The following is a 22,634-nucleotide window of genomic DNA, read 5'->3' as shown; positions in this document are numbered from 1 at the left end:
AGTGAGACAGGGAGGAATGAAGGAAGGAAAGAAGGAAGAAAATAAGGAAGAGGATGAATAGAATGGAGATGCTAGTGATGAGAAGGAGGGAAAATGAATGATTACTTTTGGTTTGTATACAGTTTCTGTTTTGTAGGATAGTAGGCTAGAAGGAATTCAGAAAATGGACAGTGGCTATGATTATAAATAAAGACAAATGTACTTGATGCTATTAGACAGTATCTAAAAACAATTAAGGCAATATACAGTTTACATTATGTGTATTTTGTCACATTGGGGAAAACACCCTATTTCAATACTGGTTTTTCATTCTCATTTTTCACAGAAGAAGGACTAATTGACCAAGCAGCAAAAAGAAATTGTGCATAAAGCTGAAATGTCAAGTTAGAATAGTAGAGTAAAACTTTCAGATAAATTTGAATTTTGGATAAATGACAAGAAAATTTTAGTATAAATGTATTGCATACTAATATTCCACCTCTCCACTTCAGATACCCAATTTATTCAGGAAACATGCATTCTGCTTGCTAATCCTAGAAATCCTAACGTAGTTTTCAAGGTTCTCACTGTCTCTGACAAGGTCAGCACAAGCACATTATTTTTGTGAACAAAAATGCAACTCTTTTTAGATGAAAAGAGAAAAGGTCATTGTTCATTATTTATCTGAATTGTTTTCAAATAAAGGATATGGACAACTTGATCTGCCTAGAACTGCATACTTACTGAAGTGCAACGACCTGCCTGCCACCACTTGGCTTAAGTCAGCATGTGATGGGCAACTCTAGGCAAACAGTAGGGAGCCTTTACCTGGCAACAGTCACCTCCATGTTTGAATTTTATCAATTTGTTACACTGTTAAGAGTGCTGCATTATATCAACTTGTTTAAAAAATTAGTATTCTACTCTTATCTACCATAGACCTAGATCTTCAAGGAGAAATCTAAGACTTTTTTTTTCCTTCTAAAAGTGAAGAAAGGTTTTCAGCTCATCAGACTACCGGTCAGTTGACTTCCTTACTGAATAGAAGTTAGTAGCGCTGTAGGCTTTGCCTATTTTTCTTTTGTTAACTCCTAACACATGGTGTTTGAATGAATAATTAGAATAACGCAAGCTACAGTTCTTATGATTTGTCAGCTATGCTCTGCTTTATTTTTCATATGACTTTTTAGGTCAGATCATTCTTCCAGAAGAAATAGTTTGCATTCCTTTCTTCATTTTTATACTAACTCATGACTCCAGAATACCCATGTTCCCAGACTGAAGTGCAGCTTTTTAGTGGTTAGTTATCTCAATGTCTAGCCACACAATTCTGTCTTTGTTGCAGAGACTGTAATTCCAGCTAACCTTTAGTAACCCGTCAGTGGCTCCATGTAATACAGTGATGTACACAGACAACTGAAATGCACCCTCCCTGTCAAGGAATCTGAATCATCAAAACCACAAATATTTAACTCATATATGGTGCTGGTCTCAATAAACTTGCATTGTAGTTTAGGATCCAGGTAAGAGGAGAGGGAGTAAGGGAGAGATAAGGGAGAGGAGGAGGAGGAGGAGACAGAAGAGGAGAAGGAGGAGAAGGAGGAGGAGGTGGAAGAGGAGGAGAAGGAAGGAGGAGGAGGAGGAGGAGGAGGAGGAGGAGGAGGAGGAGGAGGAGGAGGAGGAGGAGAGAGAGAGAGAGAGAGAGAGAGAGAGAGAGAGAGAGAGAGAGAGAGAGAGAGAGAGAGAGAGAGAGAAGCTGCAAATGTTGACAATAGATCACACCAAACACACAGATAAAACAGTCAGAGCAGGTGATTTGAAGGAAAGTATTCACAGAGGTCAAAAAGACACTAATAGGCTCCCTGGAACTTTTTATTTTAAATGAGGAGTCAAAAATCATCAGGAAGGGGGGGTAGTATTTAACATAAACCATGTTAAAATGCTGCATACTTAGAGAATATACCTTTATAGAGATGTAGAATTCTGTCTTTATATATCAACTGTTACAGAAATTTCTTTTATTTTTCTGTTACTACAGAGAAGATATATACTATTTTATAAAGCTTTGCTCTCCGAGTCTCCTAGTTTGCTTTTTGGTTGCTGTGACAAAATAAAGGCCACAAACAACTTGGGGGGATTTATTTAATAGTAGGCTTCTAGATGATAAGTCAATCACTTAAGGAAGCCAGGGCAGGAGTCCAAGGCTAGAACATGGAAGCAAGAACTGAAGTAAAAACCATAGAAGAACATTATTTACTGACTTGCTCCCTGTGGTTTGCTCAACCTGTTTTCTTATATAACCCAGGACAGCCTGTTCACAGTGGGCTGTGCCACCCCACAACAAGTATTAATGAAGAAAATGTCCCACAGACTTGTCTGAAGGCCAAACTGCTGGGGATATTTTCTCAACTGAGGTTTCCTCTTCCGCAGTCAAGGTGACTGTAGATTTGTTTCAAGCTGACAAGAACTAACCAGGACACCTGGTTTTCCCCTGGAATTGTAATTATACACCTATATATTAGGCTACTTATCTCTATACATACTAGAAACATCATTTTGTTTTTTGAAGTGTTAAAAAGTTTTGATTTTCAATTGATCATCTCATGAAGGCCTTTCTCAGGGTATTTCCTATTTTATCATTAATTAGCAACCACAGTCTTGACATTATCATTGACCTAAGTCCAGGCTGCCCAGAAATTGAAAGCCAATCCTCGTATGACTAGAATTGATGAGAAGGATTTAGATTTATTTATCATTTATTTATGAGAAGTGGAGGGGTTGTTGATGTCAATGTTTTCTTCTGAATGTATACTGAAGAAGTAAAGGGGTTTAGAGCGACTGAAAGGAGTGCAAGGCAGGCAGGCTATGTACAGAGCATACAGAGAGGGCTCTTCCTTTATTTCCCTTTCTCTGTTTTTCTAGAATACTGAAGAGGTCCTTAATCTTCTGGGTATGTCAGTGTTCCTGTATGTGTGGAAAAGGCAATGTTGGGGACGTCTTAAGTTGTTGGTCAGCAAACTCCAGGTATCCATCTGTCTCCACCATTGCTACAGATGCCAGCCATCATGCCAGCTGTCACATGGGTACTGGAGATCTACCTCATGTTTGAGCAGCAAGCATTTTCTCTACTCATTCATTCCCCTAAGATTTTGTGTAAATTCTAAAGAGCAGGAAGGCATATTATGAAGGTCACAGAATATTCTGGGTTCTGTAAATGTAGAGATTAGTTATTTAGAACTTTTTAGGTGAAGTTTCTATTTACAATATAAAATGTGGAGCTAAGCACACACTTGTGAGTATAAGCATGTATGTGTAAAAAATGTAATGGAATTAAACTTTTCCAAGAACAACCTCCCTAAAGACATCCCCGGCTATACAAGTTCTAGCAGAGCTGAAGAATTTGACTCCTTGTTGTTGGTCCCACTGATCACGCTTCTAACTTAACTGTTGTTGTGGATTTTGAAGGCTGTTCTTGCCTCTTCTTGTGGTAAGGAGTCATCAGTGTGTGTGGGGCTTGTGTTCTACCTCTTTACAGAACTCCTTCACGGTTTCAAGATGAGAACTATCCCAAAGCCACAGTTCCTGGTTCTGCCCACGAACAACCCTTGAAGGTAGAAATACAAAAACATAGTTTATTCTTCTGAAGCTCACTTGTACTAAAACTTTATGTTCCTTTCTTACCTACAAAGTATTTAATTTCCTTTGCTTCTTTTTTTTTTTAAAGTAATGGATATTTTCTTTCTTTTTTTTTTTTTTTAGATTTATTTATTTTATTATATGTAAGTGCATTGCAGCTGTCTCCAGACAATCCAGAAGAGGGAGTCAGATCTCCTTACTGATGGTTGTGAGCCACCATGTGGTTGCTGGGATTTGAACTCAGGACCTTCGGAAGAGCAGTCAGAGCTCTTAACCACTGAGCCATCTCACCAGCCCTTCTTTTTTTTTTTTTTAAAGATTTATTTATTATTATATCTAAGCACACTGTAGCTGTCTTGAGACACACCAGTAGAGGGCGTCAGATCTCATTACAGATGGTTGTAAGCCATCATGTAGTTGCTGGGATTGGAACTCAGGACCTTCAGAAGAGCAGTCAGTGTTCTTAACCGCTGAGCCATCTCTCCAGCCCTTCCTTTGCTTCTTAATCCTGAAATTAGTGCATCCTTTTGAATTTCTCCATTCATTTATCTAAATATTTCACATATTCTTATTGATTAAAAATATTCATAGAAAAATAAATGTTTTACTAAAAATAAATGTATTACTGAGAAATCTCAGAAATAACCTACATGATGTGGAATTTTTGCCTAAATGGTAGGACTAAACTGAAATGTGTTTCCTTTTTATTCGATATAGTCTTTGTTTACATTTCAAATGATTTCCCCTTTCTTGGATCCCCCCCTTGCCGGAAAGTACCATAAGCTCTCTTCCCTCCCCCTGTTCCCCTATCCACCCCTTCCAAATTCCCTGTCCTGGAATTCCCCTACACTGCTGCATCGAGCCATTCCAGGACCAGGGGCCTCTCCTTCCTTCTTCTTGAGCATCATTTGATATGTGAATTGTGTCTTAGGCATTCCAAGCTTCTAGGCTAATATCCACATATCAGTGAGTGCATACCATGAGTGTTCTTTTGTGATTGGGTTACCGCACTTAGGATGATATTCTCCAGGTTCATCCATTTGCCTAAGAATTTCATGAATGCATTGTTTTTAATAGCTGAATAGTACGCCATTGTACATATATATACATATTTTCTGTATCCATTCCTCTGTTGAGGGACATCTGGGTTCTTTCCAGCTTCTGGCTATTATAAATAGAGAAAAATGTAAATCAAAACAACCTTGAGATTTCACCTCAGACCAGTCAGAATGACTAAGATCAAAAAGTCAGGAGAAAACAGGTGCTGGCAAGGATGTGGAGAAAGAGGAACACTCCTCCACTGCTGGTGGGGTTGCAAGCTGGTATAACCACTCTAGAAATCAGTCTGGTGGTTCCTCAGAAAACTGGGCATGATGCTACTGGAGGACCCCGCTAGATAGCACTCCTGGGCATATACCCAGAGGATTCCCCAGCATGTAATAAGGGTACATGCTCCATTATGTTCATAGCAGCCCTATTTATAATGTAAGTGTTTCTGAAAGCCAAAGCAATGCAAGAGATTTGGTTTGATTGGTTAAATAGGCAGTAGAATGTATTTTAGGTGGCCAATCCCTTATCCCCTGGGCATCTGGGAAGAAGTTTTTTTTTTTAACTTATTCACTTTACATCTCAGTTGCTGCCCCTTCCCAGTCACCCCTTTCCATAGTCCTTCTAGCCTTCTGCTCCCCTTCTCCTCTGAGTGAGTGGGGCCCTCCTGGGTATCTCTCCACCCTGGTCCATCAAATCTGTGCAGGGCGAGGCACATCCTCTCCCATTGAGGCCAGATAAGGCAGTCCAGCTAGAAGAACATATCCAATTACACGTAGCAGCTTTTGAGTTACCCAATCACCCCTGCTCTGTTTGTTTGGGACCCATATGAAGATCAAACTGCACATCTGCCATGTATTCCAGGGAAGCCTGGGTCTAGCCCTGTATATTCTTTGGTTGGTGGTTCAGTCTCTGTGAGCCCTAAGAGTCCATGTTAATTGACTCTGTTGGTCTTGGGAAGAACCTTTTAACACTAAACATCTTCATTATTTGAGCTATGGCTGATGACGTATTTGCTTTTCTAGGTGGGAAGAATGTTTAAAATTCCAAGTTTAATAGCTTTTTTCAAAGTGCTCATTTCTATATTGCAAATTTATCTTTACCCTAAATGTAAAGAAATCATAATTTATTTAATATTCAAGTTTATGGTTCATCTTTTTGGAGTAAGATTTGCATAAACTTGTGGAGATATCCTTTATAAACTACATATTAAAGTTTACATAATACATTTTCCATCTAGACAGTAAAGAAGATAGTCTGTAACATTCACAACGGTAAACCTAAGGACTGCATGTGCTGTTGCTCAGTATTTTTTTTAAATGGACAAAGGCTTGTTTTATTTTAATGACTGGTCCATGTGAAGCCACAGCCAGGCCACTATGTACAGACAAGGGAAGCTTTATTTCTTGGTCTCTTCCTCCTTGGACAGAGTCTTGATGATCTCTTCCTGCTTGGCCTGGAGGCGTTCCTCCCTGCGCATTCGTGCTTCCTTGGGCTTAGACCTGCAAGCCTCAGCCTGGTGAGCCAGCAGCTTCTTGCAGGCCTTGTCCGCCTTCAGCTTGTGCTCTGTGAGAATCCGCTTGCTTTTTAAATACATGCCCTTTGACCTTCAGGCACAGGCTGTGATACATATGGTGGTCAATCTTAGATTCTCGATATCTCCTGAGAAGCCACGCAGGATCCTCATCCTTCTCATCCAGGTCACCTTCTCGGGCATCCGAACTTGGCAGTGCCCTTCCTCTTCCCTATGCCCATATGCCTGCCCTTCCATCGGGCCAAGGTGTTTTCCCGACAACTAGTGCAGGAATGGACAGTCACAGGCTTCTGGATGATCAGCCCATCTTTGATCAGCTTCCTGATCTGCTAATGGGGGTTGGCGTTGGCGATTTCATTGGTGTCATTGGGGTCCAACCAAACCTTCTTTTTCCCACAGCGGAGGACGCCAGAGGCAAGCCTCTTCTGTGGCCTGAGCGTACTCAGGGCTGTGGATGCAGCGGCAAAAGGTGTTTTTCTTTGCTTGTTTTTGTTTTTGTTTTGAATCAACAGCTTTCAAGAGTGGTAAGTCATTTTAGAGCCAGGAAACAGACCATGCTGGTCTTTATTTTAAGGGGCATTGATGGTTTCCGTCACACATGGAATAGGTTCCAAATCCTTCTTGATGCTACAGGCCAAGAAGTAGTTGTCATTTCAGGTCTCCTGCATATTGCTGCTTTTTTGTTAAGTGCATCTAACTGGGTGGTTTTCAACCTGTGGGTCGAGACCACTTTGGGGTTGACTGACTTCACAAAGGATGCCTAAGACCATCAGGAAACACAGATGCTTACATTATGATTCATAACACTAGAAAATTGTAGCTATGAAGTAGCAATGGAAATAAGCTTATGGTTGAGGGTCACCACAGCATGAGGAACTCTGTTAAAGGGTCACAGCATGAGGAAGGTTTGGAACCACTATTCTAACCTGACCCCTGTTGTGCATCTCTCAGCCTCTTCCTGTGACTTCTGGTTAGAGCTCAGCGTCTTTCTTATCTTGGGGTGTTGGAGTTTGCTGCCCTTGCTCAAAAACCCTGTGGATCCTAATTACCTTTAAAAATTAATTAAGATTTCGTTTCAATTGTCACTCTAAATGTGAGACTCTCACCCATGTTGGCCATCTTAATTTTCCTCCCACTTATCTTTCCAATGAAATAGGTTTATGTTTCCCTTTTAGTCGCCATCTTTCTTCCTTTTTTTTTTGTTTTTTTTTTTGTTTGTTTGTTTGTTTTTTTTTCAATACAGGGTTTCTCTGTGTAGCCCTTGGCTGTCCTGGAACTCACCTTGTAGACCAGGCTGGCCTCGAACTCAGAAATCCGCCTGCCTCTGCCTTCCAAGTGCTGGGATTAAAGGCTTGCACCACCAACCGCCCGGCAGTCTCCATCTTTCTTTACGTATTCTCCTTTATCAGAATGAAAGTTGCTAAGGAAAAAGCTACTTGTTGGTCATTTGCCGTGTTGCAGTTGCAGTTCATGGAACAGAATAATGAATATATAGTAAATATCCACTGCAGGAATGAATGTGTGGATTTTGACTTTCTAATCAATAGAAGTGAACAGGCAAAGGTGGCCAGTCTTCTCACTGTCTATTCAACCCCCAAAGTCCTTCTTATAGGGGTTGAGAGTTTTCCTGCCGATAGTAATAAAGAGAATTTTTTAAAAGAACAACATACTGGATAGACATACTATGTTTTACACATTTTCAATGGGATCCTTTGTGCTTTCTTTGAACCCTAAGTAGTCACCTGGTCAGTGCTTGGTTCCATCATGCACAGGTAGTAAAACAGCTTTTGTTCCCTTCACTGTAAGCATGATAGCTAATGCCAGGTCTTACATGCTGGCTTAGTCAACTGGTACCTTTTGTTTCACTGTGTCATACTAGCATAAAACCAGTTTGAACTGAGACTGCACTGTGGCTTTCCCCTGTAACTGCCAAATACTACTGCTTATTTAGTTTCATGATTATACCCAACACACACATACACACACACACACACACACACACACACACACACACACACACATTTGTTGGATATGTTTATATGAAACTTAGATCTTTAAATTGTTCTCTCTCCAGGCCAGTTCTTTTAATTTTCAACTAACGGCTTCCCAGTGATCAATGTTACACTTGAGGTGTGCTATGTAGAACTGAATTTAGCTTCTTCTCATCTCCCCAGCATAAAATAGCAATGTTATTGTTGTGTATCTTAGTCTTCAGTTAAAGTAATCATAACATGCTTGTTGCTTGGTTTTCCAGTAAATCTAGAGTCTTCCAAAACATACAGCTGGTAAAGAAGTCTGGTCCATTCAACCTCCTGTTATGTTTTTGGTGCCTAATTTCTACCTGCTAGAAATTTCCACTTCTGTAGAATGATCATTCTAATCTTCCCAAAATTCTGTATATCTCATCTTGCCCCTTGTGAATTTGATCCACATGTCTATTATCTTTTTGTTCAAAACATTGTCATAATATTAATATTTGACGCTATTCTGTAATACTCTGTAATTCTGAAAATATTCTGTATTTTAGAGTTTTTTCTTGTATTTGGGCTTGCTTGCCTAATAATAACTCTTTGAAAAAAAAGTTGTTATTTTACTGAATAGCCACTTTAGTTCAGTCGTCAATATTTTAGGTTTTACAAAATGAAACCATAATAACGTGAGAATGACTCATTTGAAACCTAGGGATACTATGTTTGCAGTAGTCTAGTGACTTTTCTAGAGACAAAAATAAGGAACAATGACATTATTCTGAGATCAAGAGTAAAATTGAACTAAGAGGTTCAGATTAAGACTGTAACTGCGTATAAACTCCGCAGCCAGGCCCACAACACCCAGTGGAAGCTCCACTCCCAGGCACTGTAACATGGCCAGGATCTTAGGATCAGAGGTGAGGCGGACACTATATCTGTCCCAACACCGGGAGTAGGGAGTAACTGGGAACTGCAAGAACAAGGCAAGCAGGAACTCCACCAGACCAGTGGCATGGGTTCGCTCTGGTCTGTCTGGGCTGGTGCCCTGAGCAGACTTTGGGTGCAAACTCCACAGACAGTCCCACAATACCCAGAGGAAGCTCCACTCCCAGGTGTTTTTACATGCCTAGGATCCTAGGAGCTTGGTCACATCAGGATCTTAGGGTCCCCGAGGCAGCTTGACTCCCAAGACCTCAGACACACCCAGGATCTCAGGATCACAGGGTCCCAGAATCAAAGGATCCCAGAGACAGCTTGACTCTGAGGAGTTCTGATACAATCAAGATAATAGGAAGGACAGGCTCTAGTCAGATATACTAAGGGCAGGTAGCCCTAGAGATAATCAGATGGTGGGAGGCAAGCATAAGAACTTAAGTAACAGAAACCAAAGTGATTTGACATCATCAGAACACAATTCTTCCATCATAGCAAGTCCTGGATAAACCATCACACCAGAAAAACAAGATTCGCATCTAAAATCACCTCTCATGATGTTGATAGAATACTTTAGGAAGGATATAAATAAACTCCCTTAAAGAAATACAGGAGAACACAGATAAACAGCTAGAAGCCCTTAAAGAGGAAACATACACACAAAAAAATAATCCCTTAAAGAATTACAGGAAAACACAATTGAACAGCGGTGAAGAAAATTAACAGAACCATCAGAATCTAAAAAGGGAACTAGAAACAATAAAGGAATAACAAAGTAAGACAATCTTGGAGCTAGAAAAGCTAGGAAAGAGATCAGGAGACAAAGATGCAACAGAACACAAGAGATAGAAGAGAGAATCTCAGGTGCAGATACCATAGAAAACATTGATACAACAGTCAAAGGAAACACAAAAAGCAAAAAGCTCCTAACCTCAAACATCCAGAGAATCCAGGACATAATGAGAAGGCCAAAATTAAAGATGATAGATATAGAAGAGAGTCAAGATTCCCAACTTAAAGGGCCAGTAAATATTTTCAACAAAATTACAGAAGAAAATGTCCCTAACCTAAAGAAAGAGATGCCCATTTACATACCAGAAGCCTATAGAACTTCAAATAGACTGGACTAGAAAAGAAAGATGTGTCTCCCATCATATAATAATCAAAATACCAAATGCACTAAACAAAGAAAGAATATTAAAAGCAGTAAGGGGGAAAAGGTCAAGTAACATATAAAGGCAGACCTATCAGAATTATGCCAGATTTCTCACCAGAAACTATGAAAGCCAGAAGAAGATCCTGGGCAGATGTCATACAGACCCTAAGGGAACACAAATGCCAGCCCAGGCTACTATACCCAGCAAAACTCTCAATTACCATAGACAGAGAAAACAAGATATTTCATGACAAAACCAAATTTATACAATATCTTTCCACAAATCCAGCCCTACAAAGGATAATAGATGGAAAACACCAACACTAGGAGGGAAATTACACCCTAGAAAAAGCAAGAAAGTAATCTTTCATCAAACTCACGCAAACATATTTGATTACATCACTATTTGTGTCAGAAAGTAATAATAATAAATAATAATAAAGTAGACTTTGCACCTGTTATGTGCCAGGCACCTTGAAATTGCTATCAAATTTTACATGAATTTATAATCTTGTGAAGATATCATTAATGTTGTTAATTTCTGTATTAAAGATAAATTTGTAGAATTTAAATATATTAGCTATGGGTAAATGAAGGTAAATAGAGAAACTTGAAGCTCCGTTCAGGTCATTTTTGTGAGCTGCAATACTAATGCCATTCGTTAAATACAAGGAGTAATGTCTTAGCCATGGATCTCAAATATCACCTGATAAAGCAGAAACATTTACACATGAGAAACTGAAACTCGAAAGACGGGGACAGAATGAATCACACTGACCAAGCCAAGTAGGGAAATTCCAAAGCAAGAAGAGTAAAACCATTTCACTGTTTTTCCTTTTCTTCTTTTTTTAAAGAAGAAAAAACACAAAGGAATTTTTATAAAAGGGTGTAATTGAATGAATTCTAAGGATGTAATTCTTCTCATGGATGCTTGGCATTATTCACAGAACCAAGTGACATCAGTCATGTACGCAGGATTTGTACAAGTTCCTCATGACTTGCAAGGCACACAATGCAATATTGTCTCCCTTCACAAGTTTGAAAGTCACCAGTTTAAACTTCGAAAATGTTCTGCCCTCACAATTCAGCACCACCACTTCTCCTTCCTAATTAAGTTTGTCATGGCACAGCCAGACCCGTCAGAGCCACAGATCTGAGACTGAGAGACATCAAGGCAAAAGAAGCGCCTAGTGATAAGTGCAAATAGTTAAGAAACAGATTACTAGTTTTCCATAAAACCTGCCAGCTCCTGAAACAACACTCCACTTTTACATTAGCGTCTTAATTATATAGGCCCAGCAATTAACTTCTGGGAACTATTGACTGCTGAGAAGCAACTACAAATGTACCTACCAGATTGCTTATGCATTAGCAATATGAAAACTACTATTATTTTTAAAACTTAGAAAGTAAATCTATTTCTCACAACTTCAGTCTGGTACTGATGGCTCTGGGGACAGTAACAAACAAAAAACAGCAATATCATTGAAAAAGAAAGAAGACACGGTGAAGAAGGTGCAAAGGATGTGCAGTGTTGTGTTAGTGATTTTTTTAAATTTGCTTGTTTTTTTCTCTTTGGTTACAAATAAAAGGGAAACCTTCTCACCCAATGTGGACACACACACACACACACACACACACACACACACACACATGTATTGTTTCATGCATGCCTACTGATTTCCTGAGACTATGTGCTCTGCCATAACAGATGATATTCTCACTAGACTTGAACTAGGAGCAAGTCTTGGTTTTCTAGGCACGAAGGCTTTCTTTGTCATTTAATATAGTTGTATATATTTCATGAGAAACTTAGGTATCCTGGTAAATAAGGTTCATGTTTCTTAGAAACTTGAAGGAAAAAAATTAGCTTAATCTTTGACCTAGTGTTTTCTATCTATAATGAGAATGATACTATTCTACAAAATAGTTCAGACTCTTTGCTATTTTTTGATGAAAATATTCATGTTTGAAAGGAAAAATATGTTTAAATGCAGTAATTTCAGTGCAGCGAAACACGTTAACATTTTAAGTTGTACATGAACACAGTAAAAAGTGAATTCACCTGGTTCATTCTCTAGGACTTTCAATCTTAAAACATCAAAAAGCCTTGTCATAAAATCAAAGCTACAGAGCACTTTCACAAGAACACACACACACACACACACACACACACACACACACACACCAGTAAACAAATCCCAATATGTTAAAATATAATAACCCTTAATGTGAATTTGTTTAGGATGTATAAATAAGGATTTAGTTTCAGAAAAATGTTTACTGTATTTGATGAAGGAAAAAAAAAGAAGCACATAGTTCACAATAATGTTTAAAGAGCCCTTGGGAGAAACAAATCGCTCTGTCTGACAAAAACAGAGCATTATAGAACTATGAGCAATTTTTTCCCTTAACTTCCGTGGAAAATGTGTAAAAAAAAGCTGAGAAATACTAATATGGTTCAACATAAAACACTTCATTAATTTTTATTAAAAGCATAATGGGGTTTTGCTGTTCCCATGATTATGATTATGATTATTGTTTTAAATTGTCTTTTCCTAATGCACTGAGACATGTGATAGAACAAAAACCTATGTACCGGAACTGAAGACACAGTTTACGCTGCTGTTGCTGGTGACGATATGGCAGAAAATCAATTAGAGTATTTATCTAGGGACTGGGAAGATGGCTCAGAGGTTAAGAGCACTGGCTGCTCTACCAGAGAAGGGCTTGACTCCCCGCACTTACATGTACGTGGACTATAGCTCCAGTCTCAAGAGTCTGATGCGCTCATCTGTCCCCCAAGGAAGAACATTTTGAGCAGATCATTTCTTTCTAAACTTAAAAAGTAAACTCACTTCTTGTAATTCTAGTCTCATACTACTGCTTCTGGGTACAATGACAAAACCACCCAACCAACCAAACCTATAAACAAACAAAAAATCAAAACAGCAACACAGAAACAGAAAGAACACACATTAGTTAAGAAGGCAGGTATAAAGGCTGAGCTGTTTTAGTTAAACACCAAATGCATAAATTAAAATTCTAGAAAGCTTCTTGTGTGTTATGCTAATAAGACAAAACAAGTAAATTAAAACAGTTATATAAAACATAAGTTTCTATAGAAGAAAAGGTGTTTGACATAAATTAGACAGTATTTTTCACTACAAAGTCTTTATTAGCAGAAAAATATCTATAACATTATAGATGAAAAATACACAGATTATACATACAGATTTATTAAAATTTTCAACAAGGGAAAAGTGATGGGAGGAAGAACAGGACTGGGATGGAAGGCAATGAAGGGTGGATTTGATAAAAACACTTTATATCCAAGTGATGGTTTGATTCGCATGGCCCTCATAGGCTGATTTGAATGCTTATGAAGTGGCATTTGGAAGTATGGCTTTTTTTGGGGGTAGATGTGGCCTTTTTGGAGGAAGTATGTACATAGGGCTGAACTTTGGGGTTTCAAATGCAAAAACCAGGCTCAGTGTCTCTCTTCCTGCTGCTAATCCAGATGTGGAGCTCTCAAGCTCCATCTCCATTACCATGCCTGCCTCCGTGCTGCCACGCTTCCCACCATGACTGAGGAAGGACTAAGCCTCTGAAACTGCAGCCAGCTCCAATTAAATGTTTGTCTTTCTAAGATATGCCATGGCCATGGTGACTCTTTACAGCAATAAAACCCAATGAAACAAGTACATGGAATTCTCAAACAATAAAAATATCCAGTCAACTGAGTGGCAGGTACATTGTTGACACAGGCAGTCTAAAGAAAAGACGTAGAGACTCTCAATAAATTTAGGAAGATATACAAAATTCTATAAAAAGTTAATTATCAGATGTCCTTTCTGATTATTGGCAATAGATTTTTAGAAGGATAGAAAGCTCTGAATGTTTCTTGTTGTGCACCCTTATACACTACAAATAAGCATGTAGTTATTTATAACACCTTTTTTAGAATAATTTTATACCATGTGCTCAAAACTTTAAACTTTATATATTTATTACTTATTTTAATGATGCTGCAATTAGGGAAAGAAATAAAGGAAACAATCACACATTTATGTAAGATTTTCATAGCAGTTCTTTATGTTAGTAATAAATAATAAATATATACAAAAATAGTAAAATAATGAGTTAGATATAGAGAAGCCATGGGGGCAAATGAAAGTCTACTGAGAGTGAAGCAGCTTGGGTGCATTGATCCCTGCTATTATGAGCATCTCAAATGTTGTCACAAGCAGTGTGCCCTTGAGTAACTGTTGAATGAACTGGAAGGCCAGAAGCACAGTAATGAGGACTGAAATTTATGGAAGAAAAACTCAGATATCAAGATCTATCAAATCGTGCTATGAATCTGATACATAGTGAGATCTCAGGTTGAAAGATAAGCTTATTTACAGTTAAATAAAACAATACCCAGGGAAATTAAAATCTTTAGTGTTAAAATGATAGTCTTTAGTGTTAACAGTCTTTCTGTTAGAACATTTATATACTTTCCAACTTTTGTACAATACATTTGCTTTGTTATTACTGTAAAGAGATACAGCAGTATTAACTTTTATTCATACTAATTTTATTCTCATTAATTTTAGATTCATATCTAGATAAACCAAGTAAAACCATGCTTGCCCAAAGAAAAGTACTCCAAGACCTGCAAGGATAGGTTTGCTCAGTTTCTGTAGTGACAGTTCAGCATATTCTTTGACTGACCCTGTGTGTTCAATATTCATTCACTGAATTAATGAACAACTTTTGAATCTGATAATTGCATTTATAATCAGTCCAGTTCTTATAAGGCTAGCTTACAATTATCTCATAATGAATCCAGCAGTCTGTACACCTCAGGTGAAATTATAGATAATCTAACACTGCTTTTTTTATTACTTCTTTCATTTTTAAGATAATATAATTAATATCATTTTCCCTCTCCACTCCTTGCACACTCTTCCATATATGCATCCTTGATTTATTTTTAATACATGGCTTCATTTTTTATTATCTATTGCTAAGTGTATATATACATATATAAATATGTATTTCTATATCCAACTTACTTAGTCTGTACAATGTTATTTAGGTGTATGTTTTCAGGGCTGACCATTTGGTATTAGATAACCAAATGGTGCACTGTTCCATGGGAAAGAATAGTTCTTCCAGTCTCAGCATTTCCTATTTGCTCATGGTTCTTTGTGTAGGGTTGAGGCCCCATGGGCTTTCCTTGGTTCTCTTAAGCATGTCTATTGATGTTATCTTTGCCCAGTTCATGCTTAGGCAGTCATGTTTGAGATCCTTTGTAAGTATAGCTTACAACATTCCTAGGAGAAACAATCTTGTTGCAAAGAGTTGTCTCGTACCTGTATCCAATGGGACTAGGCTCCACATCCCTGTATTTGATTGGTTGTGGTTCCTGTAATGGTCTCTGCTGCAAAAAGAAGTTTCCTCAATGAGGGCTGAAGACTACATTTATCTATAGTGATAGGAATCATGCCAGTTTAGTAAAGTGACAGTTGAAAGGTTCTCCTCTGAGATCCATGATGTTACTTGCCCTGGGCAGTTACTTAGGTTTCTGGTACCAGGCACGGTTTCCTCCTTGTTGAGCAGGTTTTAAGTACAGTTAGAGACATGCTGGTTACTATCAAGGTATGTGGGTCACTATCGCACCAGTAAGGTTACTGTACCATGCTGCTCGGTGTTGTAGTTCAGAGTCCAACACTGATTTTGTATCCATCAATCTTTCAAATGCTCTGTCAGCTTTATTTTATATGATCTTGAAAAGTTCTTGAAACTTGGACTTGAAATAGTTTACATTTAGTACATGGGTTTCATGGTTATGACTGGCTGTATTCCTTCCCTTAGCAGAAGCTCTCTAGGTCTTCTTCATCGCTTTCCAGGATGCTCCAAGAGAGCCATTTTTGCCATGGATATCTATTAATCACTTTCATTTCTAATCATGTATCTGTTTATTTGTACTTCTGATTCATCTACAGCCTATTATTTCCTTCACAGAAGCTGTTCTTGGTTGCCAACTTGATTACATCCAGAATCAACTAAAACACAAATGGCTAGGCACACCTGTGAGGAATTTTTTTTTTTCCTAAATGAAATCATTTCAAGGGGGAACGTCCACTTCTAATCTGGATCTTTAACGTGGTTAGATATACTTTTCATGCAGATCTTTTGAAGTGGGAAGATCCTTTTTTAATCAGGGCCACATCTCCTGCTTGTAGTCTATATAAAGGACACAGAGAAGGAAGCTGGCTCTAATTGACTGCTTCTTCTAGCTTCCATTAACAAGCTTCTTCCTTCGATGGCATTTGAATCTATTTCATGATTCTGGGGTATACTGAAGAGCAACTGAGATATTTAACCTCTTGGACTGCACAACTGCGGGATTTTTGATCCTTCCATTCGTAGACAGCTATTGTTGGACTCACTGTGCCACAGCATGTAATCCATTCTCATAAATGCAATATATATAAATGTATATTTGTTCCTTCTATAAGTTCTCTTCTCCTAGAGAATCCTGCCAACAAATCTTTTTGTCCCTCTTAGATCTTGAATATGATATTAATCCTTCCATAAATAATTTATATATTTCCACTAAGGAGAAATAATTGTTGTATATATGACACAAGCTCCCAATGCCTGAATAAATGAATGATAAACACTGTAGAATAAACCTCAGATTCTCCAGTCTCCTCAGGGCTGACATCAGAATGATAACAGGATTATACACTGAAGTCTCCTTGCAGGCACTCCAAATATGATACAGCCTGAGATATTGATCTAGTAGAGTAAACAAGTATCCCATTCACTTATAAAAATGAAATATTAATCAGGGATTGCAAATTTCCTTTCAGTCAGTAGATATTAAAGTGTTCATTGTACCATTAGTGTTGGATTTTAATCAATATTTCAAAAATAACCTGATGAAATATTAATGTCATATTACTTTTAATATTCTTGATAGTCAATGGAAAGGATCAAGGGGAGAGATGCTCATTTTTATGTCACTACACACATGGCAATTTACCTGCTTCCAGGAAACAAGATGTGCCTTGTGCGTGCTGTGGGTCATTTGTCTCCACAGCTTTTCCAGATGTCTGATATGGCAATCATTTTTACAGTACACAATGATAAATATAAATTAGATGGAAAACAAATTTCTTTTCAAGTTTAATTTCTAACTTTGTGCTAATAAGCTATGTTAATGACAGAGATCCAGTTAATAGCACCATATTCTGAAATCCGGAACTGTTATTCTTCAACACAAATATCCTAGGTATGATTCAGTAAATTGCAAGGGAACATGCAATGAAAAAACAGGTCTGAGCTTGAAAAACACAATAAAATATTTGAAATGTGCAAGTATGTATGTGAAATGTGAATGATCTCTTTATCCACCATTCTTAAGGCGATGGTCCTTTTTTCTTTCTCCCTGTGATTTTATAATAGGTCAGAGGTTATTTAGGCTTCACATGCATATATCTGAAAGGGCAACACACATTGAAAAAATGTCACTGCATTAATGTGTGCCATTCTGGGCTTATTTGGCCATACCCACTTGTCACAGTTATTGCCAAAGCAATGCCTTTGTGTGTCCTGTGATTCTCTGCCCATGCAGTTTAGAGCACCCAATTTCCATGTTTTTAAGGTAATTATGCCCCACTAAATGTCAGCTAAATGATTTTGACATTCAATATTCCTAACAGCTTTTGAACACCATGTTATCTGTGCTCTTTGTAATTCATATTCATTCAAATCCCCAGCCCCAGCCACATTCTGCCATCCCATCTGCTGAGAAGGGTCCCACTCTTCTGCCTTGGAATTGTTGGCTGGGGAAGAAATACCCTTTGAAAAGACTCTTATAGTGAGGTCTGAACCCACAGATTCTACTGCTGGATGTACTGACCACTGTGATTGAAGAAACAAATATTTCTCTTAATGAAAAAAATTACTTAAAATTCAGCCTTTAGTGTTACCTTGTACAAAGCAATCATTATTTTCTTTCTTTGAGGTATAGCAATAATTTTATCAGAATTTTTTTGAGTATTTTTTATTTATAAATGATTTCAATACTTGGAAAAATGTACCAATGTATGTCCAAACAGAATAATCACCTTTGACACTTTATGTAATATAAACATTTACATCAATAACAATCTCATCACTGTAAACTGGAGACTACTGAAATTTAGGCAGATCAATGTGATTTTTTTGAATTAGATCTGTTAGATAGCTTATGGACTTTTTTTTTTTTTTAAAAAAATCACTTGATTCTTCCTTTGTTTTTCAGCATTGTGCCTACAAAAAGTTAGCTGACCTGGAACTTGTTATATAGACCAATTTGGCCTTGAACCCACAGATATCTGAAGACCTCTGAGATTAAATATGTATACTACGGCACTCAGGCATGGTATTTAAAAAATATTATATAATCAAACTAGCAGGTTATTTTATAACTTGCTATAATTTTGTAAGGGTACCTTATAGTCTCCCTGGTAGATGGTTAAACTTCTTTTGGAAACAGTCCATTCTCCAATAGACATTGACAAGTCTCTAAAAGTCCAGTAACCACCACTAAGATCTCTATTTGGTGCACTGACCTCTGTGGTCATTCCTCTGGAAAGTAATTTCCCATCTCAGGTAAATATGCCTGCTGCTACCCACCCAAGAAATACACTGTAGACAATTGCTTATGTGGGTTGCAATTTTGTCTAGCTCCGTGAATTACAATTTAAGGATTATGTTGGGATTGTATTACTTGTTCTTAGTGAGAAACCCAAAAGCCTCTCTTATGCCTATTTCAATGGCCTCTCTTTCTTCCCTCTCTCTGCAAACTCTCTTGCCCCAGAAGCAAATAATGATATATTGTTTATACTGTACAGGAAAAAATAATTATAGTAGAATAAGAGAAACAGACTCTTTTATATTTGCTTTTACTTGGGGGATTTTATACTGGAATATTGTCTGCACATTCTTTCTACTCCTCTTTTAAAAGTTCACTTCAAATAATTAGGTTTTCTGTAAATGAATAGACTAAATGCATTATCTAGCTGAAGTTCTGAATTCATTAGGAAATATTTTTTCTCTTCTGCATTTTAGCAGCTGCTTCTTTAGCCATATTTGCTTTGAAACATTGCTATATATTGTGTTGTTCACTTATAATGAAAGCCTAAGACTGTTGCCCTTTAGTTCTTTGGCATCTGGACACAAGAGCACACTGAGATAATCTGAATCATATTTTAAAAGAATCTGCTAAGAAGGAATACATGCTTCAAGGCATTTCAGAGATAATTTTGTTAGAGATGGAAAAGGATAATAGATTAACTTAAGTTTTATATATTTAACACAAAGTTATCATACATCCCCAGAAAGCAAAGGAGAAGGAAAACAACCCTTTCAAAGAACATGCTAATTTTGGTGCTTTGTCAAGCTAGACAGTCACATGGTACAGTGCTATTTTCTTATACTTGTCTTTGGTGTCATCATCAATACCAGGAGATAGATACTGAGAGGCCTGTCACTGATAAGGCTGTAAGTTCTAATACTCTGTTCTTGTATGGCGAATCGTTGAGATCTGAAAGCATGCCATAAACTAGTATCTACAGCTCTGGTGAAAGGCAGTGAAGACAGCCTCTGAGGAAATGCAGTCACTGTTTAGCTGCACGGATTGCTCATGTTTATGGACATTTCTTTTGGTTTTTGTTGTTGGATTATGTTTTCATACTACCTAGTGGAAAACAAAATCTCAAAGTTGTTTTGATTTACATTTCCCTGATTATGAAAGATAATGATATTTTAAAGTAGATGATTCTTAGCCTTTTGTTTTCTTCTCTGGAGAACTCACATATTTTATTATTTAAAATGTATTTTATCACATTCTACCCCTCTGTCAAATCCTGCCAGATTCTCTTCCTCTTCCTAACCACCCAATTTTAAGTTCCTTCTCATAAAACAAAATATAAAAGCAAAACCCCCACAATAATCCAACACTACAACTACAGCAAAATCCCCACCAAACTGTAATAAAATAAAAGCATAAACATTATGGAGTCTATTGTATGTTGCTCAATGACTACTGAATAAGAGGTCTACCCTGGAGTGGTTGAGATTTCCAGTGTCGCTCTACTGGAAAAAAATCTCATTTTTCCTCTCCCAATAGGTATAAATGACAGTTCAGTTGCATATATTTACCCTAGTAACTAGTATTTTTATTCATTCATTCAGTTTTCAAAAATAAAATAAGGTAAAACAAAAACTATCACTTTGGTGTTGGATGAGACAAACCAACAGAAGGAAAAGTACCTGAGAGAAGTCACAGGAACCAGAGACCCATTTGTTCATTCACTCAAGAATCTCTTAAAAGCACTAAACTGGAAGCCACAGCATAAACACAGAGGACCTGGGGCAGACTCTGCAGGCCCTGTGCATGCTGATCCAGCCTCTGTGACTTTGTAGGAGCTTTACTCTTGTTAGAGAGTTGTTTTCTTGCTGTCTTCCTTCATCTCTGGTTCTTATCCTTTCCCTGCCCCCTGCTGCAGTATTCTCTGAACTATGTGGAGGGACTTGAATGGAGACACCCAGTTTAGTTATGAGTGTTTCAAAAACTCTGATTCTCAGCACAGTGTCTGGCTGTGAGTCTCTTTATTTGTTCTTAAGTCTTGTAGGAAGAAACTTCTTTGATGTTACTTAAACAAGACACTGACCTATGAATGTAGTACAATATCAATATGGAGTCATTTTATCACTACATTATTATTTTTTCTTTTCTTTTTTTTTCTTTTTTTTTTAAAGTTGGTGTTTTCTTTTTTTTTTCTTTTTTCTTTTTTGTCTTTTTTTGTCTTTTTTTATTTGATATATTTTTATTTACATTTCAAATGATTTCCCCTTTTCTAGCCCCCTACTCCCCGAAAGTCCCATAAGCCCCCTTCTCTTCCCCTGTCCTCCTACCCACCCCTTCCCACTTCCCCGTTCTGGTTTTGCCCTATACTTCTTCACTGAGTCTTTCCAGAACCAGCGGCCACTCCTCCTTTCTTCTTGTACCTCATTTGATGTATGGATTATGTTTTGGGTATTCCAATTTTCTAGGTTAATAACCACTTATTAGTGAGTGCATACCATGATTCACCTTTTGAGTCTGGGTTACCTCACTTAGTATGATGTTCTCTAGCTCCATCCATTTGCCTAAGAATTTCATGAATTCATTGTTTCTAATGGCTGAATAGTACTCCATTGTGTAGATATACCACATTTTTTGCATCCACTCTTCTGTTGAGGAATACCTGGGTTCTTTCCAGCATCTGGCAATTATAAATAGGGCTGCTATGAACATAGTAGAGCATGTATCCTTATTACATGGTGGGGAATCCTCTGGGTATATGCCCAGGAGTGGTATAGCAGGATCTTCTGGAAGTGAGGTGCCCAGTTTTCGGAGGAACCGCCAGACTGATTTCCAGAGTGGTTGTACCAACCCCACCAGCAGTGGAGGAGAGTTCCTCTTTCTCCACATCCTCTCCAACACCTGCTGTCTCCTGAATTTTTAATCTTAGCCATTCTGACTGGTGTAAGGTGAAATCTCAGGGTTGTTTTGATTTGCATTTCCCTAATGACTAATGAAGTTGAGCATTTTTTAAGATGCTTCTCCGCTATCCGAAGTTCTTCAGGTGAGAATTCTTTGTTTAACTCTGTACCCCATTTTTTAATAGGGTTGTTCGGTTTTCTGGAGTCTAACTTTTTGAGTTCTTATTGTTTGGTTTTCCCCAAGAAACCTGAGTATTCTAGTCTCTGGTTCTTGGTCATCCAAGCAGTGTCACATATGGGTTACATCACATTGAGTGGGCCATAAGTAAAATCATATTTGGGTTGGTTACTTCCACAAGCTTTCTGTGACCATTATCCTAGCATTTCTTGTAGGAAAGACACCATTGCAAATGAAGCATTGTGTCTGGTTTGGTATTTAACCCCACCCCCACCCCCAAAAGGGTTTCTTTGTATAGGCCTCATTCTGGAACTTCTTCTGTTTACCAGACTGTCCTTGAACTCAGAGATATGCCAACCTCTGCCTTCTGAGGGCTGGTATTAAAGGCATGTGCCACCACTACCCAGTTTACATTACTTTATTATTATTATTATTTTTTATTTTCTATATTCTATATTTACATTCCAAATGATTTTCCCTTTCCCGGTTACCCCCTCCCCATACGTTCCCTAAGCCCTCTTCCCTATCATTCTGTAGTATATTACTTGGGTAGGTAAGTCCATTCTCCTATCAACCCCCTCCTACATCTCTGTCCTGGTATTCACCTACAATGCTGGAACAAACCTTTTCAGGATTCGGGACCCCTCCTTCCTTCCTCTTGGGAGTCAT

At 37.9% G+C, this 22,634-nt stretch overlaps 1 pseudogene; it reads right to left on the bottom strand.

Moving 5' to 3' along the window:
- Nucleotides 1-6,061: 6,061 nt before the first annotated feature.
- Nucleotides 6,062-22,634, bottom strand: part of LOC127680276 (60S ribosomal protein L19-like) — a 42,992-nt pseudogene continuing 26,419 nt past the window's right edge.

This window comes from Apodemus sylvaticus, chromosome 3 (genome assembly GCF_947179515.1).
Source record: "Apodemus sylvaticus chromosome 3, mApoSyl1.1, whole genome shotgun sequence".
Lineage (NCBI taxonomy): Eukaryota > Metazoa > Chordata > Mammalia > Rodentia > Muridae > Apodemus > Apodemus sylvaticus.
Note: the sequence above shows the minus strand (reverse complement) of the source record. Positions and strands in the feature narration are given on the sequence as shown.